General features: G+C 38.3%; 2 long non-coding RNA genes across 5 annotated transcripts; both read left to right on the top strand.

Annotated features, from left to right (window-relative positions):
- The first annotated feature begins 1,263 nt into the window (after nt 1-1,263).
- LOC149918487 (uncharacterized) lies at nt 1,264-10,427 on the top strand. Of its 2 annotated transcripts, none has more exons than XR_016465521.1 (4): nt 1,264-1,485; nt 4,524-4,678; nt 7,139-7,239; nt 9,951-10,427. It is a non-coding gene; the product is annotated as an uncharacterized LOC149918487 (long non-coding RNA). The 2 variants fall into 2 exon arrangements; XR_016465522.1 differs by lacking the exon at nt 1,264-1,485 and adding an exon at nt 2,281-2,364.
- A 2,036-nt stretch (nt 10,428-12,463) lies between these two features.
- On the top strand, nt 12,464-26,397 carry LOC116226542 (uncharacterized). 3 transcript variants are annotated; one of them, XR_016465519.1, is made up of 5 exons: nt 12,464-12,719; nt 14,998-15,139; nt 20,193-20,367; nt 21,035-21,080; nt 25,463-26,397. It is a non-coding gene; the product is annotated as an uncharacterized LOC116226542 (long non-coding RNA). The 3 variants fall into 3 exon arrangements; XR_016465520.1 differs by lacking the exons at nt 21,035-21,080; nt 25,463-26,397 and having other exon boundaries at nt 12,464-12,580; nt 20,193-20,678; XR_004166350.2 differs by lacking the exons at nt 21,035-21,080; nt 25,463-26,397 and having other exon boundaries at nt 20,193-20,678.
- The last annotated feature ends 444 nt before the right edge of the window (nt 26,398-26,841 follow it).

Below are 26,841 nucleotides of genomic sequence, written 5' to 3'. Positions count from 1 at the left end.
CACGGGGAATAATGAAGCCCACCCTCACAGAAAGCTTTTTGTTTTGGTCGTAAGGACTTGTAATGGACCAGATGATTGTTAGCACTGGTTTAACTGCTGCATCACACATGCAAATTCAGCTGGTTGCTACTGAAAATTATTTTCATTTGGTGGATGGCTGATAAATTAAGTAATACTCCATACTGCTAATAGTGGCTAATATTGTACATTGCTGATGAAGGTGAGTTCAAGATATTTAATTCCAAAATCACTAGATCATAGGTGTCTGAAAATCCTGCACAAATCAGGGAAAAGCACTGTATTTTAATGCAGATCATACTGCCGTGGGAAATATCCTGCTGGATCTTCTGACAGTGTGTCCACAGAATTCCTTGTCTTCTGTGCAAATCTTTCCTCTTAGGTAGCCAAATTTGGAAGATATTGCCACTGATAAAGGGTGGAATTGTGAGGTTTATGCGATGGACTCATTACAAGCACAGTGCCATTTAATACAGCACTCTCACAGGACTCTTACCTCCTCTAGCCCACAGGCAAGGAGTATTAATTCGTGTGCACAGACATTTTACTTAACCTTCACTGTTTCATGCTCAAGGCCTTTCTCTGCCTTATCCATTGCATGACATTTAAACCCTGCTCTGATGACAGAGCTAATTTCTTCTAGCACTTCCCTTCAGTATAACAGATGAATGCTTCACAACTATTTATCAATATGTTTTCACAGCAGGGAGGAAGTAATTTCACCCTCATTTTATGGATGGAGTGTTACCAGATGAAATGGAGACTAAGTCAAAAGTAACCACCACTGCTGTCTGTCCAAGCCCAGGCTGTCCATGACTGGAACTTGAAACCTCTAAGAACACTTCATGTCAAAAGTGCATCTGCCAATTACCTCAGCTTAGATTGGATGGATATTCTGCAAATAACATCAGGCTGTGCAGAAAAGAAGGAAACATGCAGTGAGACTCTGACAAAATCATCATAACTGATCTTAGCATTGCGTTCACAGTTTACTGTGGAGTCATTTACAGGGCTTAATTATGAGGTCCTCTTGCCTGATTTTTCAGAACACTGGATTAATTCACCTTTTAATTCCTCAGCGAGTGGGGAGGTGAGCTTACAGAAACAGCCCTTTTCTGCTTATTCATTAATCTCAAACCAAGGACCAACAATGCTTCAGCAAATTCCAGTTAATTGTGAGTGCTCGAGCTCTCAAGCCTGTGGATGTCAATGAGACCACAAAAGTGGCCAAGTGTATGGGAACTGCTGAATCACAGCCTGAACCACTGATTGATCACCTGAGGCAAGGACTGAGTCAGCTATGGGAGCACAGGTGAAGGCAATTCACCTGTGTGACTGGGACGGGTGGAGCCTGGCTGCACCTCTCCTCGACCTCATTTAAGGGCTGACTGCTACTGGGCTAGGATTTCTTTTTGGAGATCCCTTCTCTGTGGGATCTTTCTTGCAAGCCTAGATCTTTGGGTATGGGTGAGTATTCCTTCCATATTTGTTTCTTTTCCAATTTTCACCATGATAATCTTTCTAGCTGAAACATTAACTGTAGCACTGAGATGTCTTTAGGACATAGGTGAGACACAATGGTGGCAAGCAAGGAAGCCCAAAGACCTGTTTGGGTTTGTAGGATCTTTCCCCGTTTGTGATGCAACAGGACCAGAACCACATAGAATTTTTGAATGATGACTATTCTGGCTATTAAAATCAAACAAACTATTCAAACTACAGCTGAAGTCCTCTTCTTTCATTACTGTGCAATGTTCTTCATAAATTTTCTGCCCATTTTCAATTATCCTTCTTCAAAAGACTAAGAAGGCTTACTTTCCTGTAAGTGGCTGTTGAAGGTGAGGTTGCGTATCTTGAACAGTGTGGTGAGAGTACAACATGATCAAGTCCTGTAGATCATGCTTAGATAGAAGAATTACTGAATTAAGATGCTGAAGTTCTGCAAAGAAAAACTACTGGGGAGCAGAGTGGGGTCTATGGAGATTATTGCATCTCAGACTGCACATAAAACCAAGAATAAGGGCTGATTCCACAGTGGAGGAATGTAGCTGGAAGCTGGCTATAAGCGTTTCTTCACTTTGAGCTTACTGAAAATGTACAATCTTATACTGTAATACAACTTGTCTTTTAAGTTGAAAAGCTGTTTGTTCCACTTCAAGAAGTTCAATTTAGGGAAAGTTGTGGATAGAACAAGCCTTTCTTTATTTTTCTTATCTTTCTGTGATGCACACTGCTAAAGTGTAACAGCAGAGTGCTTACAGGAGTTTGCAGAATTTTGAGAGGGTATGGTACAGAGCCTACTTCCAAAAGGAAGAAGAGACTATGATGGACTAGTTGTCTATCTTGGTAAGGTAAATTCTGTATGTATCCAAAACAAACATAAAAAACCTCACAACTTTGTTTCCTCATTGCACATCACTATCAGCTGAAAGCACTATTAGAAATGACTTTTTGGCTGAAAGCTAGAAGTTACTCTACTCATCCGTTTTAAAAGAGAGTTTAAAGTAGGAAAACAAAAGATGAGACAAAGAAACAACACAAACCAACAAAAAAAAACATAAAAGCTGTGAGAATAGTTTGAAGAAGCTTTTTATTCTTTCACTTTTGAATTATTATATAAATTCACATTGATTTTTTTTTTTCTCAAAGATAAGATCTTGTACTGGCGAGATACTATTATCATAAAATTCAGCTAATCAGTCTTTCTTGGAAAATGGGAAGGCTCTGTAAATGACTGTATCTATTGGTGTATGTGGTCTTATATTATAAAGGAACTGTATTTTCAGATGAGATCTATGACACTTTCCTTTAACTTTCTTTAAAAGAATTTTGTTCTAAGCTAAGAAAGCTTGTATTTCACACACGTGTACAAAAAGTTTCTCTTATTAAAGGACTAACAAGAAAGAAGTGGGGGTAAAATAACATGTTTACTGAAATTCTGTAGCCGTTTTGTGAGTCTTTTCCCCAGGTTTTATGTATTAATTTCATCACACTCAGCGCAAGCAAGAAGGGTGTTCAACAGCCAACAGCAATGAATGTGACAGCCATTTGCTAGCATGTGAATATAACTGAGAACTGCTGAAAGACTGTTAATACCTAATTAATCTTATTAAAATATAATATAAACATGAATAGCTTTTCCCTGGAGGACACAGGAGGTTTTGTTTTGGAATCCAAGTGTCTGAAGTTTGCTCTAACTTGTATCTCATCAACACTAGTCTACTGAATAAATACTTGCTATCGCATCTCTTTATATCTCATAAGTAATATGGTGCTGAGTTTTGTTTTGGTGACTTCCATGAAATAAACCTTGGAGGAGAAAAAAATACCCTTCTTTTTTTATACTAAGTATCCACTTTCTCAACACAAATGGATCAAGAGGAATATGAAGGTTAAAGCATGCTTTGAGGTAAAAGTCTTTATGAGAAAAGAGGATGAAGGCTTGGAAGTGTGCTTGGTAGTTTATCAGTTATTATGTTGACCAAATGAGCTTCTATGGGATTTAAAACTTGTCTTCATGGCAGGCTTTTGCACTTTGTCTGTTAGCAAGTAATTAACATATTACTTAAAATGTATTTTCCCCAGTCAGGGTGTACACATCCAACAAGTGTATTGCAAGCTTTGACCAAGAATAAATATTTGTAGTTTGAGGAAAGGGGGGAAGTGTTCATGTCAGTTTATATAAACATGGAAATTGACTTTAGATAATCCAGAGTTATTTATCTTGATGTAAAAAGTCCTATGCTGATATCAACATCCTCAATGCAAAATTTCTTGTTACTAATTTTGCAAAGATTATAAACAATATGAGAGGACAGTTAAATCAGAAGAATATTGGTTAGTAACCCGTATTAGCTGTCCCAGAGTGAAAATCAAGAGACTTCATCATAAGAAATTGCAAGGTAATTCGTATATAATTTTTTTATGGTAATTGTTATTTAGCAAATATTTTTTTATACTCCTTTAGTTGTACATTTTCTTCTTTAATGTGTTTCTGAGCTCAGATATTCTTCTCATTGTTAATGCTCGCTCCTTTCTTGAATGCTGACATATACCTGACCTCATGACCATCTCATAGCAATGAATTCAACAGAGTAAATATTCATTTTAAAGTATTTCCTTTCATTTGCAATTCCTATTTTCAGTTTTCTTGAAACTTGTATTACAAGGCTGCTATGTAGATATTAATACTCAACATTCCTTTTCACAGCATTCATTGTTCTGAGTAGCTCTGTCATCTTCATTTTTATTCTCTTCCTCTGTGATATGAACATGTCTAACATATTCTTCCTCTCTTCACATGGAAGTTTTATAGTCCTTAATATTTTCATCTATTTCTGAATATGCTTTTTGAGTTAGATTTTTGATAGTGGAATGAGAATTGGATAGAAAATTGTAGGAGTGAAAATAAACTTTCTTCATAAAGCTACTGTAATTTTTTCTGTATTAGCTTTCATCCCAATATTCATCCAATTATTTTTATTTATGAATTTCTTGCCTTTCAGGCTCCTAATGTACACAGATGGACTCTCATCTAACTCTTCACAGTAAAATAATATTTTCCTGGAATTGGCAAGCTAATATAGAACCTAATAAGAAAGTGTACCAGATGCTTGATGACTTTTCCAATGTATCAGAGATACACAAAGCATATTTTAAGGTACTCGGATAATTTGTCAAAAAAACAAGTCTTAACTCATGTCATTTGTCTAAGTCAATGTGCATGTGAATTTTATCATAAATATTTGTATACGTAGGTGAACAGAGCTCATTCACATCCCATGCTGATGGGAATAATTAAACATCTCTTGAGATTCAGGTTGCAATTTTGAATATAGGCTCATGATGACTTGCAAGAACTTTCTTATTAGTAGGTTAACATCTACTGCTTGAGAACTAAATGGGACAAGAATCCTGTTACCTTTGGACTAGTGAGCTTTTTCTTTCTGCTGATTTAAAATCTGCTGAGGCTGTAGCTTACATTTCTTGCTTTCAGCTCAGAAAATTCCTCTTTCCTTGTAGAAACGGGAAGGCATCCCCAGGTACTCCAGCAGGATAGAAACCTGTTCTGCTGGTTTGAGCTTGCAGGCTCCATCCCTGGACCTGTGCCACCTGACACCAGCCACTAAGGACTTTGCCTGTTGGTTTTACCTTTCAGCTTAGTTATTTGGATTTCCACTAAATGGTAAATAGAAATGTGCAGGAACCCTGCAGAGAAGTTGCTTGTCTTCCTCCTTGCACTATGCAAGGTAGAGAGGGTAAAGGGCTTCATGTCTCCAACAGTGTTCTAAGATGGGTCTGTAGTGTCAGCTGGTCCCAGCAAACAGGCTCTTCTCCAAGAACTCACTGCAGTTCTTCCTTAGGGCAGATGAGGTCAAACATCTTTATCAAAGACTCCAGACAGCTTTTTATAAACTGTCCAAACTTGGGGCCATTTTCTTAATGGAATAGGGTTTTTATTCCAGTGAAGTACACAGGCCCTAAACTAAATGCAGGTGCGATGCCTGTAGGATCAGTGCCACCAAAACTCATCTAATAAGCAGGAGTGATAGCAAAATCAAACCCATTTGAGCACTTCATGTGGATGGAAGACTTCATGTTGGAAAGTAATGTCTGGTGGTTATTATACAGTTGCAATATTTTTAGTAAGGCCAAAGAATCTTCCTGAAAGAGCTGTTTCTTTAGCTTGTGGTAATTCTGAACTTCTGGATACTGGTATGAACTTATCACTAGAACTACTAAGTCAGAAGGCATCAAAATCTGTACTGTAGTGTGACACAGTTTTCTCCTTTTTAATTTAGGGAGATAGAGGACATTTCATCATGAAACAATACTTAATTGAAACATTAAAAAATATTTTGTGAAATTACATACCATTAATATTGTGAGCATCCCCTTGACTGAATGATCTCACTTCCATCAGAATACTGCCCTCTGCTAGTTATTGTTTCACTGTACAAAGGTACTTCTCAGTGTTATCTGTAGGAAAGCTTTCAGGTTTGGTTTTTCCCCCTTAACTGCTGAATGCTGTTGGAACAGGGTAAATAACCTGTAGATCTCTTGAGATAAGAAGTAGCAAAGGGAATTTTTGCTCAAGGCTTCTATGTTCAAACAGATTGGGCAGCTCCTACTAAACCATTTAATCAGGATTCAGAACTTGACCTTGCCCTACCTCTCCTTTCAAGCCCCCAAGTTAAGTTGTGTTAGGCTGCAAGTATTGAAAGCTAATGAGGCTGCAGCTACTGTGAGTCACATGTAAGAACATGGATGGTGCACATATAGCAGAGGAGAAGAGCAGACAGCTTTTCTGTTAGAGAGAAACAGAGCACTGATGCTCAGCTGGGATCTAGAGAAAGAGGGGGAAATTTCTGGTTCCCAGCAGAATTTACAAGTTTGGCAGATAGACTCAGCCACTGGTCAGCACAAAGCTGCTTGTTCTTGGCTCTGTGTTAGTAGTGAGGGCTGCCCTCGCATCCCCACTCCTCCAGCACTGTATGCTGCTGCACTCTGCCTATCCCAGGACTTAACCAGATAATGAAATATGACACTTTGCACCATATACAAGTTTAATATGAATTAGTGTGTTGCCAGAGAGGAAAGCAGGACTGAACAGGTCAGATAGCTGATAAGGAACTGTTGGTATTCATCAGTTCAGAGAGCAGAATCACTGACTGTCCTTCTTAGCCCTTTGAACTAGACTGAATCTGGGCATCTTCTTTGAAAATTTCCTTGAGATATAACAGGCATCTTTCCCTTCTTTCTGTTCTCATCATAATGTGAACTGACTATGTAACAAACACCACAGCAACAGCTAAAATCTGTGAAGGACCAGTCCCACAGAAATCATGGCAGGGGGTACAACAGATAAACCCATAAGGATACACAGCTTGTTTTCTTCTCAGTGGTGAGACTGCCATTTTTAACCCACAACATTATCTAGTGTTCTGTTCTGTGGTATTCTGATTAGTCCATCTTTTGGGTTTTAGTCAAATCTAGTTTGGAGTACTTTTCTTGATGTGGTCATATTCCTTCCAAAGTTGGGCATGACTGGAAAATAAAAAGCTTGAATAGGACTCTATGATGTTAAAAAGGTAACGTATTTGCTTTTGTTTTTTTACAGCACAATCTCAGCCTCGTGCCCAACAGAAATTTGCAATCAGATTTCATGACACCAGAATTCAACACCAAAAGAAAAAACAACTATGAGTTTGTGAAATTCTGGTAAGGGTTACCCTGCTACAAAGCTCAAGCAAAGCAAAGAACAGCTTTAATGTTCACCTTAGAGCAATGCAGCAGCAACAACAGTAATATCAATGTATGGATATAAATTTTTATTCTGACACAAGTAATTATGATTTATGACCAATAATTTCTTATGCTTGCCTTACATGCTATGGGTTAAATGCAACTGATAATTCTTAAAATGGAGTCAAAGTGTCAACTGAATTTTAAAATGATAAAACAGATATATCATACTAAAACAGTTTAAGAATCCACTGCACTTAAATATAAAATCCTTATATCCAGGTTGATGATCAGAGAATCGTTGTAGCATCTGTGAAATCACATAGCAAGCAATATATCCTAATGGGCTTTATAGTTAATAAAGAGTGACACAAAATTCCAATCTCTTATTAATCTGGATTAAGCTGAGGAGAAAAACTTGCTTTAAACCTAGTCTTATAAACAGAAGACCTAATCCTGAGTCTGCTTGCTGAGGGGTGTTAAACTACCAACAGTAGGATAGCCGTGTTTGCTTGGTGACAGAGAACAAAGCTGCCTATTCCTGGGGAGCAGCAACACGGTGCTGGGGAGGGGGTTGCTCTGTGCAGTGAATGTAGAGCATGAGGTACAGGTCATGGGATCGCACACACAATTAATGAGCCAAAATCAACACAGGCGGGGAACATTAGGCTCATTTATTTAATTATTCACTACAGGCAAAGTCAGATGTTCATGAAATTTCAGAATCTGGGCAGCATGATTGTGCACTGGATCAGTCCACATTCAAGTCTGCCTCTAGACCAAACAAGGGAGTTTCTGATCCAAGCAATGGCCACATCTAAGAACTTTGGATAAAGCAGTATTTAGCTTTTGTCTAGGAGTTACAAACTGTCTGCGAGGTATAATGACTTAAATTGACACATACCAAAAGATCACTAAATTTTCAACAGCTGTATTATGTATCAAAAAGCAATTTTACAAGTAACATTCATGAGCAAACCATTTTACAGTTAAAACCAGAAGCATTCAAACACCCAGGAATTCTGCAATAATTTTTTGTTTTTTTTTTTTAAAGAACATTTAAGTCATTGAAATACAACATTCCATCAACACTGAAACATTTCATACAGATATGTCAGTGGTAAATGGAGTATCTATCATACCACATGTGACCTTCATAGAAATATCAAGGTGTTCTTTTTTATCAGAAGTGTTTTTCGTGAAGTAGATGCTCAGACTTCAGCACCTGTCTGGAAATTGAGAGTGGTCCATAAGCCATCCCCATGTGGCAGTACTATTTTGCACAAAGGGAGAATAGGATATAGTTTATCTTTTGCTTATGAAACACTAACTAACAAGCAATCATCACTGAATTTTAGCATCTATTTTTAAATGAAAAGGTGAAATTAGCTGCTGTCTCTCCATTAAATATGAACTCTGGCTGCTGAACTTAATTGACCTTTGCATGAGTTAAGACAGAACTGATCAGGGATATCAGATAACAGCTTTTCTATGACAATGGAGATAATAAACATTACCTACGAAAAACCATAATTTAAAAGTGGAAAGAGAATTAAAAAAAAAAAACTGAAAAGAAAGACTATTCCATGTTCCCCTGAACACATTCAGGCACTTAGCACACGTCTGGGTATTTCTCAGGCCTGACCTCTCAGCTGGTCTGTGGATTTCAGTGTTTAAGTAGCTGAGCAGCAGCTTGCAGGCTGAGCACTTCCATACTTCAGGCCACCTGTTGAAGTGCCTAAATATAGTTCTGGGAGCTTAACCTCAGGCTTTGACAGCCTTGGCTGTTAGAAACTCTTATTGCAGATGATTGAAAAGTAGCTGAAGGATCCTGAGGGTCTGGAAATGAGCATCAAGGCAGCCCCAGCTCTCTTCATGCAGAGATAAAAACAAAGCTGAATGCATTAACAAAATAACAACATGAGGTTTGGCAGATGGGTGATGCATGAGAAACCACTGTGTTATACTAGCCCTTTTCACTGATTCCCAGAGGAAGTTTGCCAATGAAGAACTAACACAGGCTGAGCTCCACCCACTTCTTTCAGAGGCTGAAACTCATTTTGGTTATCAAAGAATAAAATTGTACCTGTGGCACATAGCTCAAATGTGCAAACCCACAGAGCTTCTTCTGAATGCTGGATACGGCTCTTTGTCTCTCTTTGTAAACACCGGTTTGATTTAATACCCTGCCAAGTGGTTGGAGAACAGATTTTAGTGATTAGAATCCATTGGGTAGTATTTCAGATGGAAAATTCTAGAGATTCAATTATTATGTAAATGGCTGTTTGCATGTGACTGTTTTTGAAACAAATTAATTGCAGCAGCACGAGTAAGTGCTTGTGTAAGCAGCTATAGCATTATTGAGGAGATTCACAGCAGTGTGGTTATTCCACTTGTGTTGAAAGGACCAGTTTAATCTTAAAAAAACCCTTCTGTCAGTGGGTCTGCAGTGACATTACATTTGTGTATATACCATGTAAACTGCACTGCTACAGTTTATGTGAACACAGCCCTCAGATTAGCAATTTCTGCAAGATCAACAGGTAGCAAGAAGATTAGACTGCCTCGTTTTTAGAGAGATGAAATAAAGATTGAGGTTCTTGGCAGGCTTTGTAAGCATAAACAAAAATACTACTGAAGTACAATCATTTCCAGATCAGAAAACTAGCACTGTGTATCTGTCACAGAAGCTACAGGACGTGTGAAGGAACATCTAACTGGATCCTGGGCAGAAATGCAGTATTTTAAAAGAAAATGCAAAGGCTGTTGCTGTAATAAATGCACTACTCGCCCAGCCAACATCCTCAGGGGAACATGGCCAGAGACCTCACATTCTGGAGAATGTTTTGCCTGAATAACCACTGATAGCACAAGCGTTGGGAACTATTGCCAGGAAGAACTTTGAGCTTTGTTTGCAACTATTCAGCTCCAACAGTAGCCACCTGACTGCCCATGGTGTCCCCTCTGTAACAACTGATGCTGCGGTCACCTCATGCCACATAGCAGGGGAAGAGGCTTCTGACCAGGATGACATATGCTGCCCTCAGCATGAAGCTCCAGCCACCACGTTGTGCATTTGCACACAGCTCATCTCTGCTGAACATCTCTACTGCTCAGCTTCCCCTCATAGCTTGCAGACTGGTTCTACAAAAGCTTTGGTTATATACCGTGGAGATCATTGTAAGTGGAGACAGTTACTCTGCAGACACACGCTGCATTCACGGACAGATGCAGGGCTTCTGCACAAATAAATTTTTTTCCTGCTGACTTTCAAATGCTAATGTTTTCCAATCTACCTTAAACAGAAAATAAGAGGATCATGCAGAGTCAGCCTGCAGGTTTTCTTTTTTTTTTTTTTTTATCCAGTTCTTTTTGCCTGCTGGATTTGAATATGTCAAGAGTAGAGGTTTTGGTCTTATTTTACCTCCAGTTAATTGATTACCAATTAACTTGAGTTAACTGAATTCAGCACTAAGTGCTGGTCTAGACATGCCACAAATGTTTGTTCCAGGACATTCTGAAGAAAACCACAAGTATTTGAGTCCTGGAAGAAAAATCTGTGGAATATCCCAACTAGCATTTGCAATTGTGCTATTAGGTCAAGCTAGCATTGCAATTAATTATTGTGGGGTAAAGGGTACGAGAAATGTTAGCACTGACATTACCTAATAAATTTGGTGTTCCAAATTGCCACTGCCAGAAAATTAATCCTCCTATGCCACTCAGAATTAGTCAGTAGATATGTGAGAATTCACTGCTCTCAAGGTACAAGGGTATAATAAATACATACATGGTTTGGATAAAATAAACTTTGCTACACAAATATTAGCAACTTTCTTGTTTGTAATTTCAACATGTTACTTAAAAGACTAACAATGTATTTACATTACATCGTTGCTTAGGTATGTTAATTAACTGAAACTTAACAGTCATAAACCACCAGGAATGTAATGAAGAAAACTAGTATTTGCTTTACTACCTTTTTCCATACTTTAAAATATTGATGTAAGCTCAATTTTTACATTCTTCTGCTTTTCCCATTTTTTAAGCCCCCCTCCTTTTTCTTAAGTCTTTGTTCTTCATGTGTGGGAGCGGGCAGCTCTACATCTCAACCTTTTCCAATTAAAGTAATAATGAAAAACAACACTGCAGTATTTTCTTTGACTGACATCTTCCAGAAATATGTGTTACAATCAAATGATAAGCCAATTCCCCTATGCCCCCGTGCACAGCACATTTCTGTTCTGATCTGCAGCCTTGTATAGCTTTCCTGCCAGCTAAGTGGGATACCTCACAGTTTTTGCAGATTGCACCTAACTTTTTATCATCTGGCACTCAATAGGCAAAGCTCTCAGTTCAGTTCAGCACCAGTCCATGAAACACTATGCCTTGTGTTATGCGAGAAAGCAGTGGCAGATTTCTGGCATTGGGTAATGCTACAGACCTGTGAATTATGGATTTACGTGAAGAACTGGCATTACGTGGCTATCTGGGGAAGAGACATTTCAGAGTCCCATTTAAGCACAGTGCACAGAGGACCACCGCAACAGCCACAGCTAAGAATTGCTATACTTCCCCTCTAGAACCCCATGCATTATCTATAGGGTGGAAGCTATTTGCAAAGCTTCATAATCAGAGCACGTAAAGCAACAAGTTTGAGAAGGGAGGTTGCTAGAGAGCTCAATTCACATCCAAATTGATCTACAATAGGCTAATTCAAACACTGAAAACTCATCTGTACTACCAGCTTTCTTAACTTACCTCTGTCTTGCTCCTATGTGAATGAACTATCCCTGGACTCATAACCCCCCCACCCAAAAATGGAGTAACAGAACGAACAACAAGAACATGGTCAAAGCAAGAGTGAGGTTACTTCACAGTGAAGAGCAAACTGGGAGCTGAGACAGCCATATAACAAATGTCTCACTAACAAAGCACAGCCCCACAGCAGGTTAGGAAGGAGGACAGAATAGACAGACTTTACTAGTACCTCACTGAATACCAGAATGGGAAAATAACTCAGGGAAATCAAACAGCTAATCAAGAAAAGCAGGAGGCATTACTAGGGGAAAATGTACCTGTGACTTAGGAAATTAGAAAGAGCTTCCAGCCTGAGCTTAAATATTGTACTGGGGATATGGCCAGGGCTAGAAGTGCCCAGGTGAGCATGGTCAGGGCCATCAAGTTCTATCAAGGTTCTTGGGAACTTCAGTATGCATCCCCACCTTGCAAAGTCATGTGGTTGAGGAATGGTTTGTTGTAAGATAGTTTGGATAAAGAACGTGTGATATCTCCTTAAGTGCAAGGATAATTTTTGGTCTGTAGTTATAACAGCTGTTGAGATAATAGAGTTTCTTGTGTGCTAATTTGGGGTAAAGAAAATGCTTCTCCTAGTGTAGTAGCCTGTCTGCAAGATCATAGAATCACAGATTGGCTTGGGTTGGATGAAGATGAAGGTACTGGGATGGGGCATATAAGCTGGGCTGATGTTAGAGAGAATCTAGGTGGTGGTTTCAGCTTAGAAAAACTGGGTGATTTTACAGGGATTGTTCAAGGCTATTGGTGGTTTGACTTTTTCAACAGTGGGAAAATGATTTGAATGAAAATAATCAGCTTTGATAGATGGTTGAATAGTTCAGCAGTGTTTTCTGTAAAGCCAAACCTGTTCACCTTTGGTGAAAACTGATTAGGAGTATGTTGCTTACCTTTCAAAGACATTTCAGGTTTTATTTGACTGGGTTATGAGAAAAGCACCCTGGAAAAGCTGGGCAAGCAAGCCATAGATTTGTGAAAGAGCTGGGTGGGTTCAAGGGCGGAAACAAGTTCTCAAAAGCTTGTGTTATCAGTATATGGATATTACCGCTGCAGGCAGAAGTGCCTTGGACATGGGGGTGTTAAATAACTCAGCCATCTTGGAAAAAGCTAGTATTATTTTAGAGGTCAGGTTCCAGGATTTCACTCACTTGTTCTTTTTTCTGTTTTGAGAGTGATGTGGTAGAGATAGGTGGGCTTATGCTTCAGGGAGACCTATGAGCTCCTTCCAAAATCTGGCTTTGACCTTGTCCCCTCCAGTCCTTCATGATGGGGCAGTTAATGTCTGTTAGGGTGTCTGGAGTCCTAACAAGGTTTGGGGCTCCCTTTAAAGTAAAGTGATGTTTATGAAGGAAAGATAAAAGATACTACTGATTTATTTTTTTCATTCTGGAAACTGACTGAAAATTATTATTTGAAAGTATTTTTCAGAGCTGTCACACTTAAATTATGTTTGTAACTTGGGGTATTCCTCTCCTCTTGATTTATGAGTACTGGTCTAACTAATGCTCTCTTTGTGGTTCACGTATATTTAGAGTTCTTTCCAACCTTAATGGTTCTATGTTCTATGATTCTAAAAAAAAAAAAAAATTAAAAAAAAAAAAAAGGAATAAAAGTGAATGCTCTCACAGGGTACAAAAGCATAGATATGCTTATAGATATGCTTGGCTGATAGCATTTTTTTAAAGCATTAATTTTCTTGTCTAATTTGCTGCTCTGTTCCTTGAACTTAGTTTGAGCCTAAGGTTAGCAAAAGACAAGCATTTCATTTAAAACAGAGAGTGATTCTTATACTGTCATGCAATTTATGGTGTACAGACCAGATTACCTTTTAGATAGCCTTTTCAATGTATCAGAGAAGTTGCTGCAAAAAACCTTCACATCCTTTCTCTTGAACATCTTTGCTGCTAAGTAATGATGTTAGCTGCTTTTCATTAAAGTGTAACTCTTTTAGAAAGCAAAAAAGATCTTTGTACCTCTGGAGATGTTATAATCTCCTTCATTCATGTGCAGTTTGTGAGTTTATCTGATCACTGTGCTTCTTGGAAGAGTTGCATCCACATAAATGCATTTACTGCTTGTGTGTTTGTGGTTGTTTTTTTTTTTTTTTCTTCAAAGTGATTTCTTTAGCCTGTGCTATACTCTGGATAACAGGCTGACAGAATGCAAACTCTTCTTCTTTTCTCTGGATCTTCGTTTCCTCAGATCTCGCTCATTTCACATATGTGAGGCTCTAGCTTACAATTCTATGAGCCCACATCATTATGCATCAACTATATGAAAAACGTGTAGAAAAACACCAAAAGAACCAAAGCTATAACAAATTCTATGATTCTATGAAAAATCATCCTTTCAGGTCACATTGTTTTTGATAAGCTTTTCAAGCTTATTCACAACAGTGCCTAGAGATTAGAAGGGATTAGAACTCACATTCATTAATGTAAGTTGTTATCCACATATGTATGTATGCTGAAAATACACAAAATGGACTACAAAATATTTGGAAAGCAAGTACTCTTCCTGGAGCATGGGAAAGGAGCATGCAAAGAGAGTACTGGGAAGCTATAATGCCCTCTCTCTTCCATCTTAAGTAACTACTGTTGTACTGTAGTGTGATTTTCTGGCTGCACGCAAGCGCGTGCAAGGCGCGGCAAGCAGCCTCCTTATTTAAACTACTGTTACATCTACTCTCCCTGCAAGTACGTGGAGGTAATTATTGTTTGTTTTTTATTAGGATATTTCTATGAAGGTCTACATTCTCAAAATTTAAAATCCAGGGAAGCTAAAGTTCTTTTTAACCTTTCAAAACACATGTGGAACTCCACAGTTACTTAAAACTAATTGAATGTCTAGTGTAGCACTGCTTGTCATAAAACCATACTAAATTATTTTTTAGATAAGCATTGTCATTTGCTATTGCAGGTTTTAATGATTTAAATAATTAATTGAGGTCCTGCTCTGGGAACGAAGGGGATCAGCTGAACGTTATCGTGCTGAAGGAGAATGATTTCTTTGCTGGGTCTACAGTGCCATCTACAGCACCAAGACTGCAGCTGAAAATAAAGTAAGAACTATGAAGTAACTATTTTTATTTATTTATTTTTTTACTTTAAAGCCGTTAAAAATCAAGATGGCTCTTATGTTCCTTTCAAAATGTCACTGAGAAATGAATAAGTAATATGTGTATTTGATAAAGCTGGTATATAATTTAATAAAATAACAGCTCGTATTTTCTGAAGTTTTAGGTGGGTTATCTAGATATATTTGTTATCATGGATGGCAAATATGTGTTGCTGCACGTTTATATTTTGCTCCAAGATCTCCTTAAGACTTAGGGACACTTACGCTTTATTAGTTAAAAGAGTTGATTTGCAAGCATATCTTCATCATTAATCTCTGAAGTAGATGAAGAATCCTGCATTCCTATGCAGTTAGATGGGATCTGAAATTTTTCAACAGATCCCATCATTGCTCATTTCTTCATATTTCCATGGACTTCAAATCTGGAGAAACTGAAGCCTATTACAAACAAAGATTTTAAAGCTCAATTTACAATGGTTGCCTACTAATCTTAGAAATCCCTCAAAAGTATATTTTACACTTCAACAGAGTATTGCAGGCAGTTATTAAAATATGCAGATATAAGTTGATCCTTCAGGAACTTGAAAGAACAAGAAACTTGTAATAGAAAGGACAAAACTGGTGATAGTTTGGGTATCTTTTTCAGGGTGATGCCTTGTAGCCATCATATCTCTGGCTTGGGCTGCAAACACAGAATGTACCTTAGAAAAATGAGAGAGAGCATTAATTGGAGCACAAATGCCCCTTGATCACTAGCCTGTTCATGATGATGAGAAATCCCCCAGGTTCAAGTTCACAAGAGATAAAAACTCACTTGTGCCTTCACTGAACAAACTTTGTTCCAGTCTGCTGTGTGGGGCCCTCCATCAGCAGGCCATGGTTTTAAACCCACTTAGACTGCTTGTTGCCTGTATAAAATGAATTTATTGAATCTCTGCTCTCCCTGGTAGGTAACCAGGGACATTGCTTCATTGCTGATTTTCCAACATTTGCCCTTTTTAACAGCAGGCTGAAGTGCTGATAGCCTTTGCTGTCTTTCTCGAAGGATTTATACAAGGTGATGCAAAGCCCTACAAATTCCTTGTCTCCCTGCTGCTGCTGACTGGGAGTTGTGCTCAAATGGCAGGTGAGGGAAGCTTCATGCTTTTAGTGAGGCTAGCAATGAACATCAACAGTAGTGAGCTCTCCAGACTCAGTTAGATGTTATTATGTCATCTTGGAAACTACTGTAAGCAAATTTGTTTTATTTACTACCAACCTGAGTTGAAGATGATGATGTTTAAAGGCTTGAGATATATTATCAAAATTGAAGATGAAGAAAGAGTGGCTTGTATTTTAAGACTGGATTAAATTATTTTTTTAAGCATAACTTCTCCTTTCCTGTACTCATAAGAAAAAAATAATAATAATCTGAAAACTGAGTATGATACAGATGTTCTCAGAAGTGCTCCATTTCATTCTAAAATAGAGACAAATGACAGCTTCTACATTCAAGGATGTCTGTTTATGATCCATGTAAAATATCTGTTGTAATCCATTAGTTTAAGTGACATTTTCTGGTTTACCCTTTGCAGGATTTTCAAAGGAAAGAGCACTTAACAATCAAAAAGCCTCTCAATCCCTATTGGCTTTTGGGCCAAAAGTCTGGCACAGAACTGTCACTGACACATTAAAACATCATCTCAAGAGCTGTGTGTTTTGAATAAGCTGAGAGGATGCAGGGGCCATAGTATTCTTTTGGTTAGAAATTTACCATTTCAAGTTGAGGGAAGGGAAAGTTTAAACTACAACAGAAAATGAAAACTGAAATATAGCTGTTTTCTAGCACATGGACTGTTTCTAAAATGTCCTCTCTTTCTTTAGTAGGCACAAGCAATTTATTCAAAAATAAGCCAGTCATGGTTATCAAGAATATAAATCCATGTTGTAAATTAATCTGTTGAAGAGCAGAATCGAGATTCTTAGATTCCAGAAGGATCTGGAAGAATAAAGCCATCTTCCTCAATGAAAATAAAATCATTGGAAGAATTATCTGTTGCTTCTTCTGAGAAAAGCTTTGAAATCACAGGACTGGATTTTGAGCTAATGCAGAGTAGTGTAACAAATCGAATTTTCAACTCCTTGTTGATAATTCTCAATCCTAAATATTACAAATTATACAGTAAAAGTGGATTTGCAGTGGGAGAATGTAATATTTACTATTTTCCCTTTCCTGCACTTTCAGTTTTACCCTTATGTATGTATGTGTGTGTGTATACACACATACATAAATATGCATACATAAGTACACATCTGCATTATATTTGGTAATATTTAAGGACCCTGAAGCAGAAGGCTGAAAGTTAAAGTTTTCAAATCTAAGTAGCTCACAGTGGTGCTGCAGCTGAGTCACACTGCTGATGGAAAAGGGGGGTGGGAGGTGGAGGGTGAGAACTGAGAAAGAGCTGGCAGTCTATCACTGAAAATAACAATAGGAAAGTACTTACTGAGTGGACTGGGACTTTTGAAGGCTTTTGGGACACGTGTCCAGAGGCTGAGCAGCCTGAGGTTTGTCTGTAGGAGGAGCAGCTGTTGCTGATAGCTCAGGTGGCTCCTGCCCAAAATGGGTCTGGTTGCTACAGCGTCCCAATCTGAACTGGGCTTCATGAAAATCTTCCTTAAGATTTTGAGGGATGTGTTATGAAGGGTCTTACATGACAATGTGTCCTGAAGCACAAGAAATCCTTCAGTCCTATGGGACCATACTAAAAGTCTAAACTCAAGAGGATTAAATTTAAGTCCTATCTGATAAGAGTTTGGTTTTTGTTTGTTTGTTTGTTTTTTGTTGTGTGTGTGTACTTGAATTTAATTTTAGTTTATTCCACAGGAAAGCGGTAAATTTAGGGTATGCTAGCAAACCAGCAGACCATTCTGTTTCTATTTTCAGAAGACACAATCTAAGGACTGTCTATGTAGCCTTGGGTAGTTTAAGCCACTTATTCCCAAGCTATTGAGCGTAAGACCTAAATAGCCATGCAGCTTTCCCAAACAGCCATTCAGCTTTAGTGTCACAGTCTCTTCCCTTTTGTATTACCAGAGGCACGAAATGCTCCCAAGTACAAATGAGTCTGAGGCAGGTACTGGTGCTGCAGTAAAGAACATCAGGAGCATCCCTCCGAGAGCAGCTAATTTGGATCTAGGATCTCAAATACAAAAACTTCATATTAGAATTTCAACAAGATGACACTTATAAATATGAAAATAGCATTACTTTCCCAATATTTTTGTAGGAAGTGGTGCTGACAGTATGATTCATCAGATGTAATTTATTTTAGCTCAGTTTTGCATAGGAGTACTTGACTTCTGAGATAAAGTCAACAGTGGGCAGCAAATATCAGTTCTCTGAGTTGCTTGTTGCCCAGGATATGTGCATGTACTATTGCTATCTCTCCTGTCAACCTGGTAGGATGGAAATAATATTATGAAATGAGGTCCTGGAGGTCAGTACTTCATAAAAACTAGTCCCTGCCTAGTAAATGACATGAGAATGTGCTTGATATTAATTACCTTTACTCAGATATCCTAAGTACATTTACTTACACAGCTTTCTGGGCGTCACACTAAACAGAATGAGAGAAGCTGACAAATGCTGCAGCAGGGAATTTTAATCTTGTGTGTAGGAAGAGTTAGAAAAATAAATGGAAGAAGTCATTAAGAAAAGTAGATTGTGAGATGTGGGAGGTAGGATGCGGGAGGAGATTGTAACAAACCTTCAACAGCCAAGATAAGAAAAAAAAAAAAAAGGGGAAGTTAAATCACTGCAGAAAAGTTAAAAGGAGAATATAATGAAATAGGTCTCTTTGGTATTCTTACTGTTGCTAGCTACAAGGAAGTGATTACAGTTGAAATTGTGGTTGTTCCAAAGGATGTTCAATCACTGGCAATAGCCCCAGTGCAGAGGATAAGATGGACTAGGGTCCAGTCAGCTTTCTGATGTATTCATGACCCCATACTCCTCTACCCTACAGACTGCATAGGTTCATTTGCCAGGACTGTGCATTTGTTTTCTCTGTGATGTCAAAGAGCAAGAATTTGGGAACTGTCAAGACAAGGAATAAACAAAAGTGTTTATAATAAGGAAAAATACTGTCCCCAAGGGACATCCAACTTTTATGACAGAACTCAGGTTATCTTCAAAACTGTAATATATTTTGCCATTTACCAAATCATGCAGGGGCAACATAGACATGGGGCTGGAGGATTTTTCTCTCTGCTTTACTCCTGCCCCATGACCCCTGCTTATTTTAACTATATATACAGCACAGAGCTACTTTGTGTACTTGTCTGGTGACTTCTGTAGAATACAGAAGCCACAAAAAGGGTTATAAAACCTGAAGAAATTATTCCCCAGCTCCTGCATCAGTATGTCAATGCATCCAATTGTGCAGAAAACAACTTCCTGTTGTGTTTTTGCTACTGGGTTTTTGTCAAAATGCTTCCATTTTTATTGTCCCCCCCTTGTCTGCCTGATTTGTTTGCTCATTTGTTATTTTGTTAACTAGAAGGATTTAACAGCGTTCAGTGAGTATACAGGACAGAGTTGAAGTAATTATTTTTCAAATGGATTTTCATGCTTGAATGATCTCATCTTGCCAATAAGTTCCTTTAGCACTGAACTTTATTACTTAAAACACATCAGAAGAAGAGCTTGCACAATGCAGTCACTCCCTTCAAAACTGTTACTGCAATAACTGCTTCCAGCACACTCTCTGTGGAGTGAAATTGTTAGCACACCTCTGAAAGAAATACAACATACTCACCAAACCTGTTGTTCTTTCTAATGGGAAGGGGAAGACAATGCTTAACACCTCAAAAGTATCAGGCGCATGCATGCGCCTGGGCATACAGGGCCTGAGAGACCTTCCCCACCTTCTGAGGCAAAGATGGGGCCAAGTCCAGTCAAGGACTTGTCCTCACCTTGGTGGTAAACAACCAGGAATTGTTGTAGTTTTTTTTAAGAACTTTAAAAATATTAATTATTCTCCCATCTATTACAGTTCTAGCACCTAGGTAATCCCCATCCAGATGCATTTGGAGAGCTGAGCACAGCAATGTGTAGAAGGATTTCATGGACCCACAGTGTGATGCCAAGGAGGCGTACAGCCTTGCTCATCACTGCACCTTCCCCCAGTGGTACTTGAAAGTTATGATGGACCACAGAGCTCCTTAGAAGTAAATATGTACCGTCTTTGCACTCTTTACTTTCTACAAAATTTTTGTAATTTAAAAAAATGAAATCAACAATGAAGATTTCCTCTTTTATTTTAAAATGCATGTATTGTCTCAGTTTTTGCTTTTTTTTCTGACTGTTCATTTTTGTATTCGATATTTCTACACATAAAAGGTTGCAGATTTAAAACACAGTTTTAAACAATTCAGCAGGGTTTCTAATGCCAAAGAAAGGATACTTTCCCTTTGCAAAGGGAAATTCTAGCTTAGTAATAGGATATGCTACTTGGTGGTTCTAGTTGTGGCAGTAACAATTAAACTGATTTCTAATATGAAAATGTTTACATTTTTATCTAAACTTGTTTTATCTGTTTTTACTTTTGTAAGTAGTGTTCCTTCTATAGTAACCCAGAAAACAATGGTAACTGAAGGAAGCCAGAAACAGTTCTAGTTTAGCACCTGTTTTCCATATATTCAGTATATGGATTCAGCTTATACATCAATATTAATGTATTCACTCTAAATTTATACATGAGTGGTGCTAAATGAAAGTCAATGTGCAAATGTTTGCGTAGCAGAAATATGCCTCTAGCAATTGTGACTCATTTTCTTCTTCTAGCCATATTAGTAGCCCTTAGTTATACATTTTTTCCCCCATTATCTCTTACAGTAGAATGTTCAGAGGTTCTACTTTTCGTGTTTTCATCATAATCAAGGTATGTGAGCGTGTGTACCACTACTTGATTTCAATGTCATAAGTAGTCTTCACCTGATTTTGTTTTTTCCTGAAATGGAGACAGACAAAAAGTACCAATTGCAAAGATGTTCATACCTTTAGAGCATGATCTGCTGCGCTTGAAAGCATAGTGGCAAGTGGTGTTGGACTCCTGCAGTAGTTCAGCATTGGCAAAGAAATAGATATTTTGAGAATCATCAGGCAACCTGAAGTTTGTTCCTTTAGGTGAAAATCTGAAACCTCATCACCTGCTAGGTGTCTTTTAAAGTTTCTTCATGTTCCCCTCTGAAGAAAGGTAATGGGGAGCTGGCTTCCTCAGACGTAGAAAAAGCTAGGTACTCAATGAGTGCTTTGCCTCAGTCTTCATGGGTGGTTAGGCTTCCTGTGTTTTCAGAACCATGAGCCTCTAGACAAGGGTGTGGGGAGTGGTTTCTGTCCCACTGTAATAGTGGAAAAAGACCGAGTCCTCCTCATGAAATTGAACATGTATAAGTCTATGGAGCCAGACTGTATCCATCCTAGGGTTCTGAAAGAGATGGCTGATGTGGTTGCCGAGCCACTCGCCATCATACTTGAAAAATCATGGCTGTCTGGTGAAGTTCCTGGTGACTGGAAAAAGGGAAACATTACTCCTATTTTTAAGAAAGAGAGAAAGGAAGACTTGGGGAACTACAGGCAGGTTAGCCTCATCTCTGTGCCTGGGAAGATCACGGAGCAGATCCTCATAGAAGCTATGTTAAGGCATATACTATATAAAGGGGTGATTTGAGACAGCCAGCATTAAATAGCCACCTGACCGATCTGGGGCCTTCTAAGATGGAATGATGGCATTGGTGGATGGGGGAAGGGCTACGGATCTACCTGGACTTCTGCAAAACCTTTGACATGGTCCCTTGCCACATTCTTCTTCCTAAATTGGAGAGGTGTGGATTTGAAGGATGGACTGTTCAGTGGATTAGAAATTGGCTGGCTGGACACAGCCAAAGGGTTGTGATCAATGGTTCTGTGTCAGGGTGGAGGCCCCCAGTATAAGAAAGACACAGAGGTCTTGGAACAAGACCGGAGGAGGACCTCTAAGATGATCAGAGGGCTGGAGCACCTCTCTTGTGAGGAAAGCTTGAGGGAACTGGGCTTATTTAGCTTGGAGAAGAGGAGGCTCCAGGGAGATCTCATTGTGGCCTTCCAGTACTTGAAGGAGGGGGAATGGCTGTTTGCAAGGGTGGATAGTGATAGGATAAGGGGGAATGGTTTTGAATTGAGACAGGGAAGGTTTAGGTTGGATATTAAGAGAAAGAAAGTTTTTCACACAGAGGGTGGTGACGCACTGGAACAGGTTGCCCAAGGAGGCTGTGGATGCCCCATCCCTGGAGGCATTCAAGGCCAGACTGGATGTGGCTCTGGGCAGTCCGGTCTGGTGGTTGGCAGCCCTGGACATAGCAAGGGGGTTAAACTAGATGATAACTGTGGTCCTTTTCAACTCAGGTCATTCTATGATTCTATGATTCTTTTTTTTTTTTTTAATTTAATTTTTTTTTTTTCTTCAGAAGGCTCCATTAGAGGCACAGGTCTGGCTCAGGAGCTAAGTGTTGGCAATGCAACACTTGTCTTCCCTAATTCAGTCAGTTCATGGAAGTAGAAATGATGCATTATTTTATTGAGGCTATATATGAACCTATACAGTGCCATTGGGCATTTTCTAAAAACATCCTAGTATTTATATCTAAGCATAAAATGTGCATGAATATATACAAGGAAATGAGTTGTAAAAGGAAGTTGTTTACTGTACAAACTAGAAATTGGGGTAAACGTAAGAAAAAAAAGTTGCAAAATGTAGACTGGGAACGACCAGTAATAAAATTCTGAAGCTGGGGAATGTATCCTCAGCAGAATACTAGAACTGGGGTTAATTCAAACAATTTAGGATTGGAGATTTTGTTTTAGAAAACTCACTTGAAGAGCTGTAAAATGAGGCTTTATAAAAAGGTGAACAAACCATAGCAATGACAATAGATGGCAGTGTAACATCAGAAAAATCTATTTCTTTATTTTTTTTTTTTTTTTTTTTTAGCTTGTGTCTGGGATTTTCTTTCTTTCTTAAGGGGATGGAAGTTCACTTTGTGGAGAGCATAAGGAGTCAGAAGTCAAGGCAATTACTAACTTTCATCTGAGGCTAATTTTTTTTCTAGCTCTTTCTTTTTACCATCATCTTGAGGATTTGTGTGAAAATTTCATACTTGGAATTGACCTTGAATCATACAGTTACAAATACAGACCAGAAAATGTTGGTTTTGTTGTAATACATGGTCTATATCTTGGGATTTGAGAGCCTAACGGACCCAATCAGCTTGAAAGTAATTCAATTAAGGAATGAGTTAAAGTGGTTTAGGACACTCTGCCTGCCTGTCAGATCTTCTGATGATTCCTTAAGGTTTTATATTTCCTTGGTTTTTGAACAATGTTTTCTTCCCTGTTGCAGTGTGAGACTTTACAAACACCAGTAGAAAATTTGATGAGGAAGATTAACAAAATTATTTATTAAGTTAATAAATTTGAGAAACAACCTTACTTCCTGGCTCTTAGGGGTAAAGCTTTTCCTGAAGCAGGGCAAGTTTTAAGGCTGAAGAAAAACAATATTCAGTGGCTCTGGATAGGATTCAAAGCATCTTAGTTCCTTAAGCTATCACAGATATTTTCTAATGTGACCCTTGGCAGCTTGCCTAGTCTATTCCTCTGCTTCTGAAGTCTGTACAATGCAGATAGCAGTTTAATTTGACAGTCTTCAGGGTAAAACTTGTCTCTCACTCTGCTGTTCCTTGCTAGAGGAGTTCTGGAATTGAATGGGGAATGCTTTTTAATTGTGTAATAAAAATAAAATTAACAATATTTGTTTACAAGTTTCAAGGTTTGAGCAGAGCATCAGAAGCAAAGTAAAAGTACCACATGGATTAACTCTCTTAATATGAAGCGCTTCAGTGGGCCATGATCATAGATGAGCTGATCCTTAACTAGCAATCACATCACTGCTCTAGAGCAAGATATTTCTAGATTATATTTTCTCCTCTGTTAGAGAGCACTTGAAGCTTCCAGCTAACAGAAAAATGTACTAATTACCAGGAAATAGGATATTTATGGAAAACAAGGCTTGGAAGCTACTAATACTCATTTTGCACACAAAAGTGAAGATTGCATTCTTTTTTTTCATGTTGAGGGCACTCATCTGAGTAATAAGAACTGCAGCACAAGTCTTCCCTGCTCACGCTGATGTAAAAAGTGTTTAACATGGTTAAGGAGCAAATGTACCTAGATAGGGTTGAAAATCCCCTTTGGTATTTCTTCTAAGGCAAATAAGTTGTCTTCCCCTTCTAGTTCAATATGCAAGGCTATATTATTCAAACCTTCCTCCCCACACTTGAATAATGCATGGTAGTATTTCTTGGTGGTGGCTATATATATATTTTTTCTCCATAACACCACTAGAAAAAATGGCATTTTTTCAAGGTACATCCTGGATTGGGGTGAAGTTATGATCTCAGCATTGCCTCTCAGGTACATGAGAGTGTTTGCTTTCAATATGATGTTTCATTCCTTCATGAGGCCTTGGTGTCTGACCATCAGATGATACGAAAACCCCAGAACTGAATATGTTATGGTGACTGATGCTTGGCTGCTAGTAAACCTCAAATGTTTTCACCCAGAATCCTCCAGTGAATTTGAGTGAAAGCACTCATGCTTCACTGACTGACTGGAAAGTGAAAAATGCCACTTCTCTCCTGTTCTGAGGAACTGGTGCTCTGCATGACTAAAAATTGTACTATTCAGATGTTCTCCTTGCAACATCCTTAAGCTGCTCAGCTCTCAGATTAAATCTCACTGTTAACATGATGGTTTTGGAACATTACCCTGTGGAAGTTTACTATACATCTAGAAGAATTTGGGGAAATAACTCACCCTTTCTCTGTCTGCAAGTATGTGTGTCTGCTACTTTTGGACATGCTTGAGGTGGGGAGTTGCCATATCATGGTTGAGTAAGCTGATACTCCTGTGTTGCCCATAGGTTCCACTGTCTGGATCCTGCATTGTCAGTTGTGCTCTGCTCTGTAGAGAAAAAAGAAATATATGAATGTAAATGCTTTCATAATTGTCATGCAAATAGCTCATTTGTACATAAATGAGGCATGTAAAGGAGAGAACTTCTGTGTGCCAGGTCCCTGGTGGATAATCAAGGACAACAAATCCATAATATTCATGGAGACTGGGGTTGTCCAGCAACTTTGTACAACAGAGAAATGTTGGATGCTGTAAGAATAAATTTTTAGCTTACAAATTTTGTAATATTTTAGACATATTATGATTCTTTTCCAGGCTAGCAAATCTTTCTCCATTTCTGATGCTCATGGAAACTGTATTATCTACAGAAAGCTCTCCTAAGTATTTCCTTCCTTCATTGGATGATGACTGATTTCAAGAGTCTGAAATGTGAAAATGCTTAAATTTCCGACCACTGAATTCAGTAAGAATTAAGTACCTAAACATGTTTGGAGGCCTGGATTCTCAGAACAGTATATTTTTTTTAATTAAAAATTCCAGGTAGGTATTAATAATCAGGTTCTAGGCACAACCAATATGAAATCTATGGTTAAACATGTACCAACGTCCACTCAATTGAGCGGCTGTAGAAGGAGCAGATATCTTTGCACTGTTCCAAGTGGAAGAGAGAGAGTGGAAGATGAGAAACCATGAAAACAGGCATCTGATGGATAATACTTCCTCATCCACTGCTCCTCAATTTATGCTGCTGCATTTTCCACCATGGAGTGACTTGCAGAAGACAAGCTACTTTCCTGAACTAAGCTCCTATAAAACACTACACATAGTAAATGGAGAGGGGAAAGACTCTCCCACATGGCTCCTCCTACAGAAATGCCTTCAGGTCTAGAGATGAATCTACAGAAGCCAGCTTCCAGAACCTGAATGCTCACTACATACTCCCGTTGCAGAGAACTTATGAAGATTTTTGTGGTTTTTATTAGATGAGAAAAAACAGCAATCAGACCACACAGAGCTGAATGCTAATTAAATAAAATTCACAACCTGTAAAAATATAACTACAAATACTCAAACAAAACTGTCAATGGCCTGGCACTAAACAGAAATGAATTATTTCTTCAGTGTTTGTCTTCCCATTCTTTACATTATTTTAAGAACACATTATTCTGCTGTTTCTCTTCATGTAAAGTCTGAAATTGTATTTACCTCATCTGTCAGAGTTGGCCCAGAGCACTTTTAGGAAATTTAAAAGCTTTATAAATAAAGGAGAATATAACTTCATTGGTCTCACTTTCTCTTCCTATTTTTTTTTTTTTTTTAAATGGGAAGAATCAAAATTTTAATAGCAAAAAGTTAGTATCTGATAGATATCAGATCTTTAATATCTATCAGTTTAATATCTGATAGATATTAAAGCAATGTCATGCATGTATTCACATCCTTGGTCCCAGGAAATGCATATCTTAATACATAGTCTGAAGTAGCAAATTTGAAACCTAAATACCAATCCTTTTGGATTTCCACATGATCCCTCATTCCTGATCTAACGTACAAGAATATTTCCTGTCAAACGACTTGCTACCTTGCATTTGCATAGCAATGGTATTTTCTGTATCAAATTTAGTTGACAATTTGATGTATTGTTTGGCTAAACTCTATAGAAATCTACCTTAAAGGCCTTGCTGTAAGGACTG

Source organism: Phasianus colchicus, chromosome 3, assembly GCF_987193195.1.
Source record: "Phasianus colchicus chromosome 3, bPhaCol1.hap1.1, whole genome shotgun sequence".
In the NCBI taxonomy this organism is placed as follows: Eukaryota; Metazoa; Chordata; class Aves; order Galliformes; family Phasianidae; genus Phasianus; species Phasianus colchicus.
The sequence above is the reverse complement of the archived record's forward strand: the minus strand, read 5'-3'. Positions and strand labels throughout refer to the sequence as shown.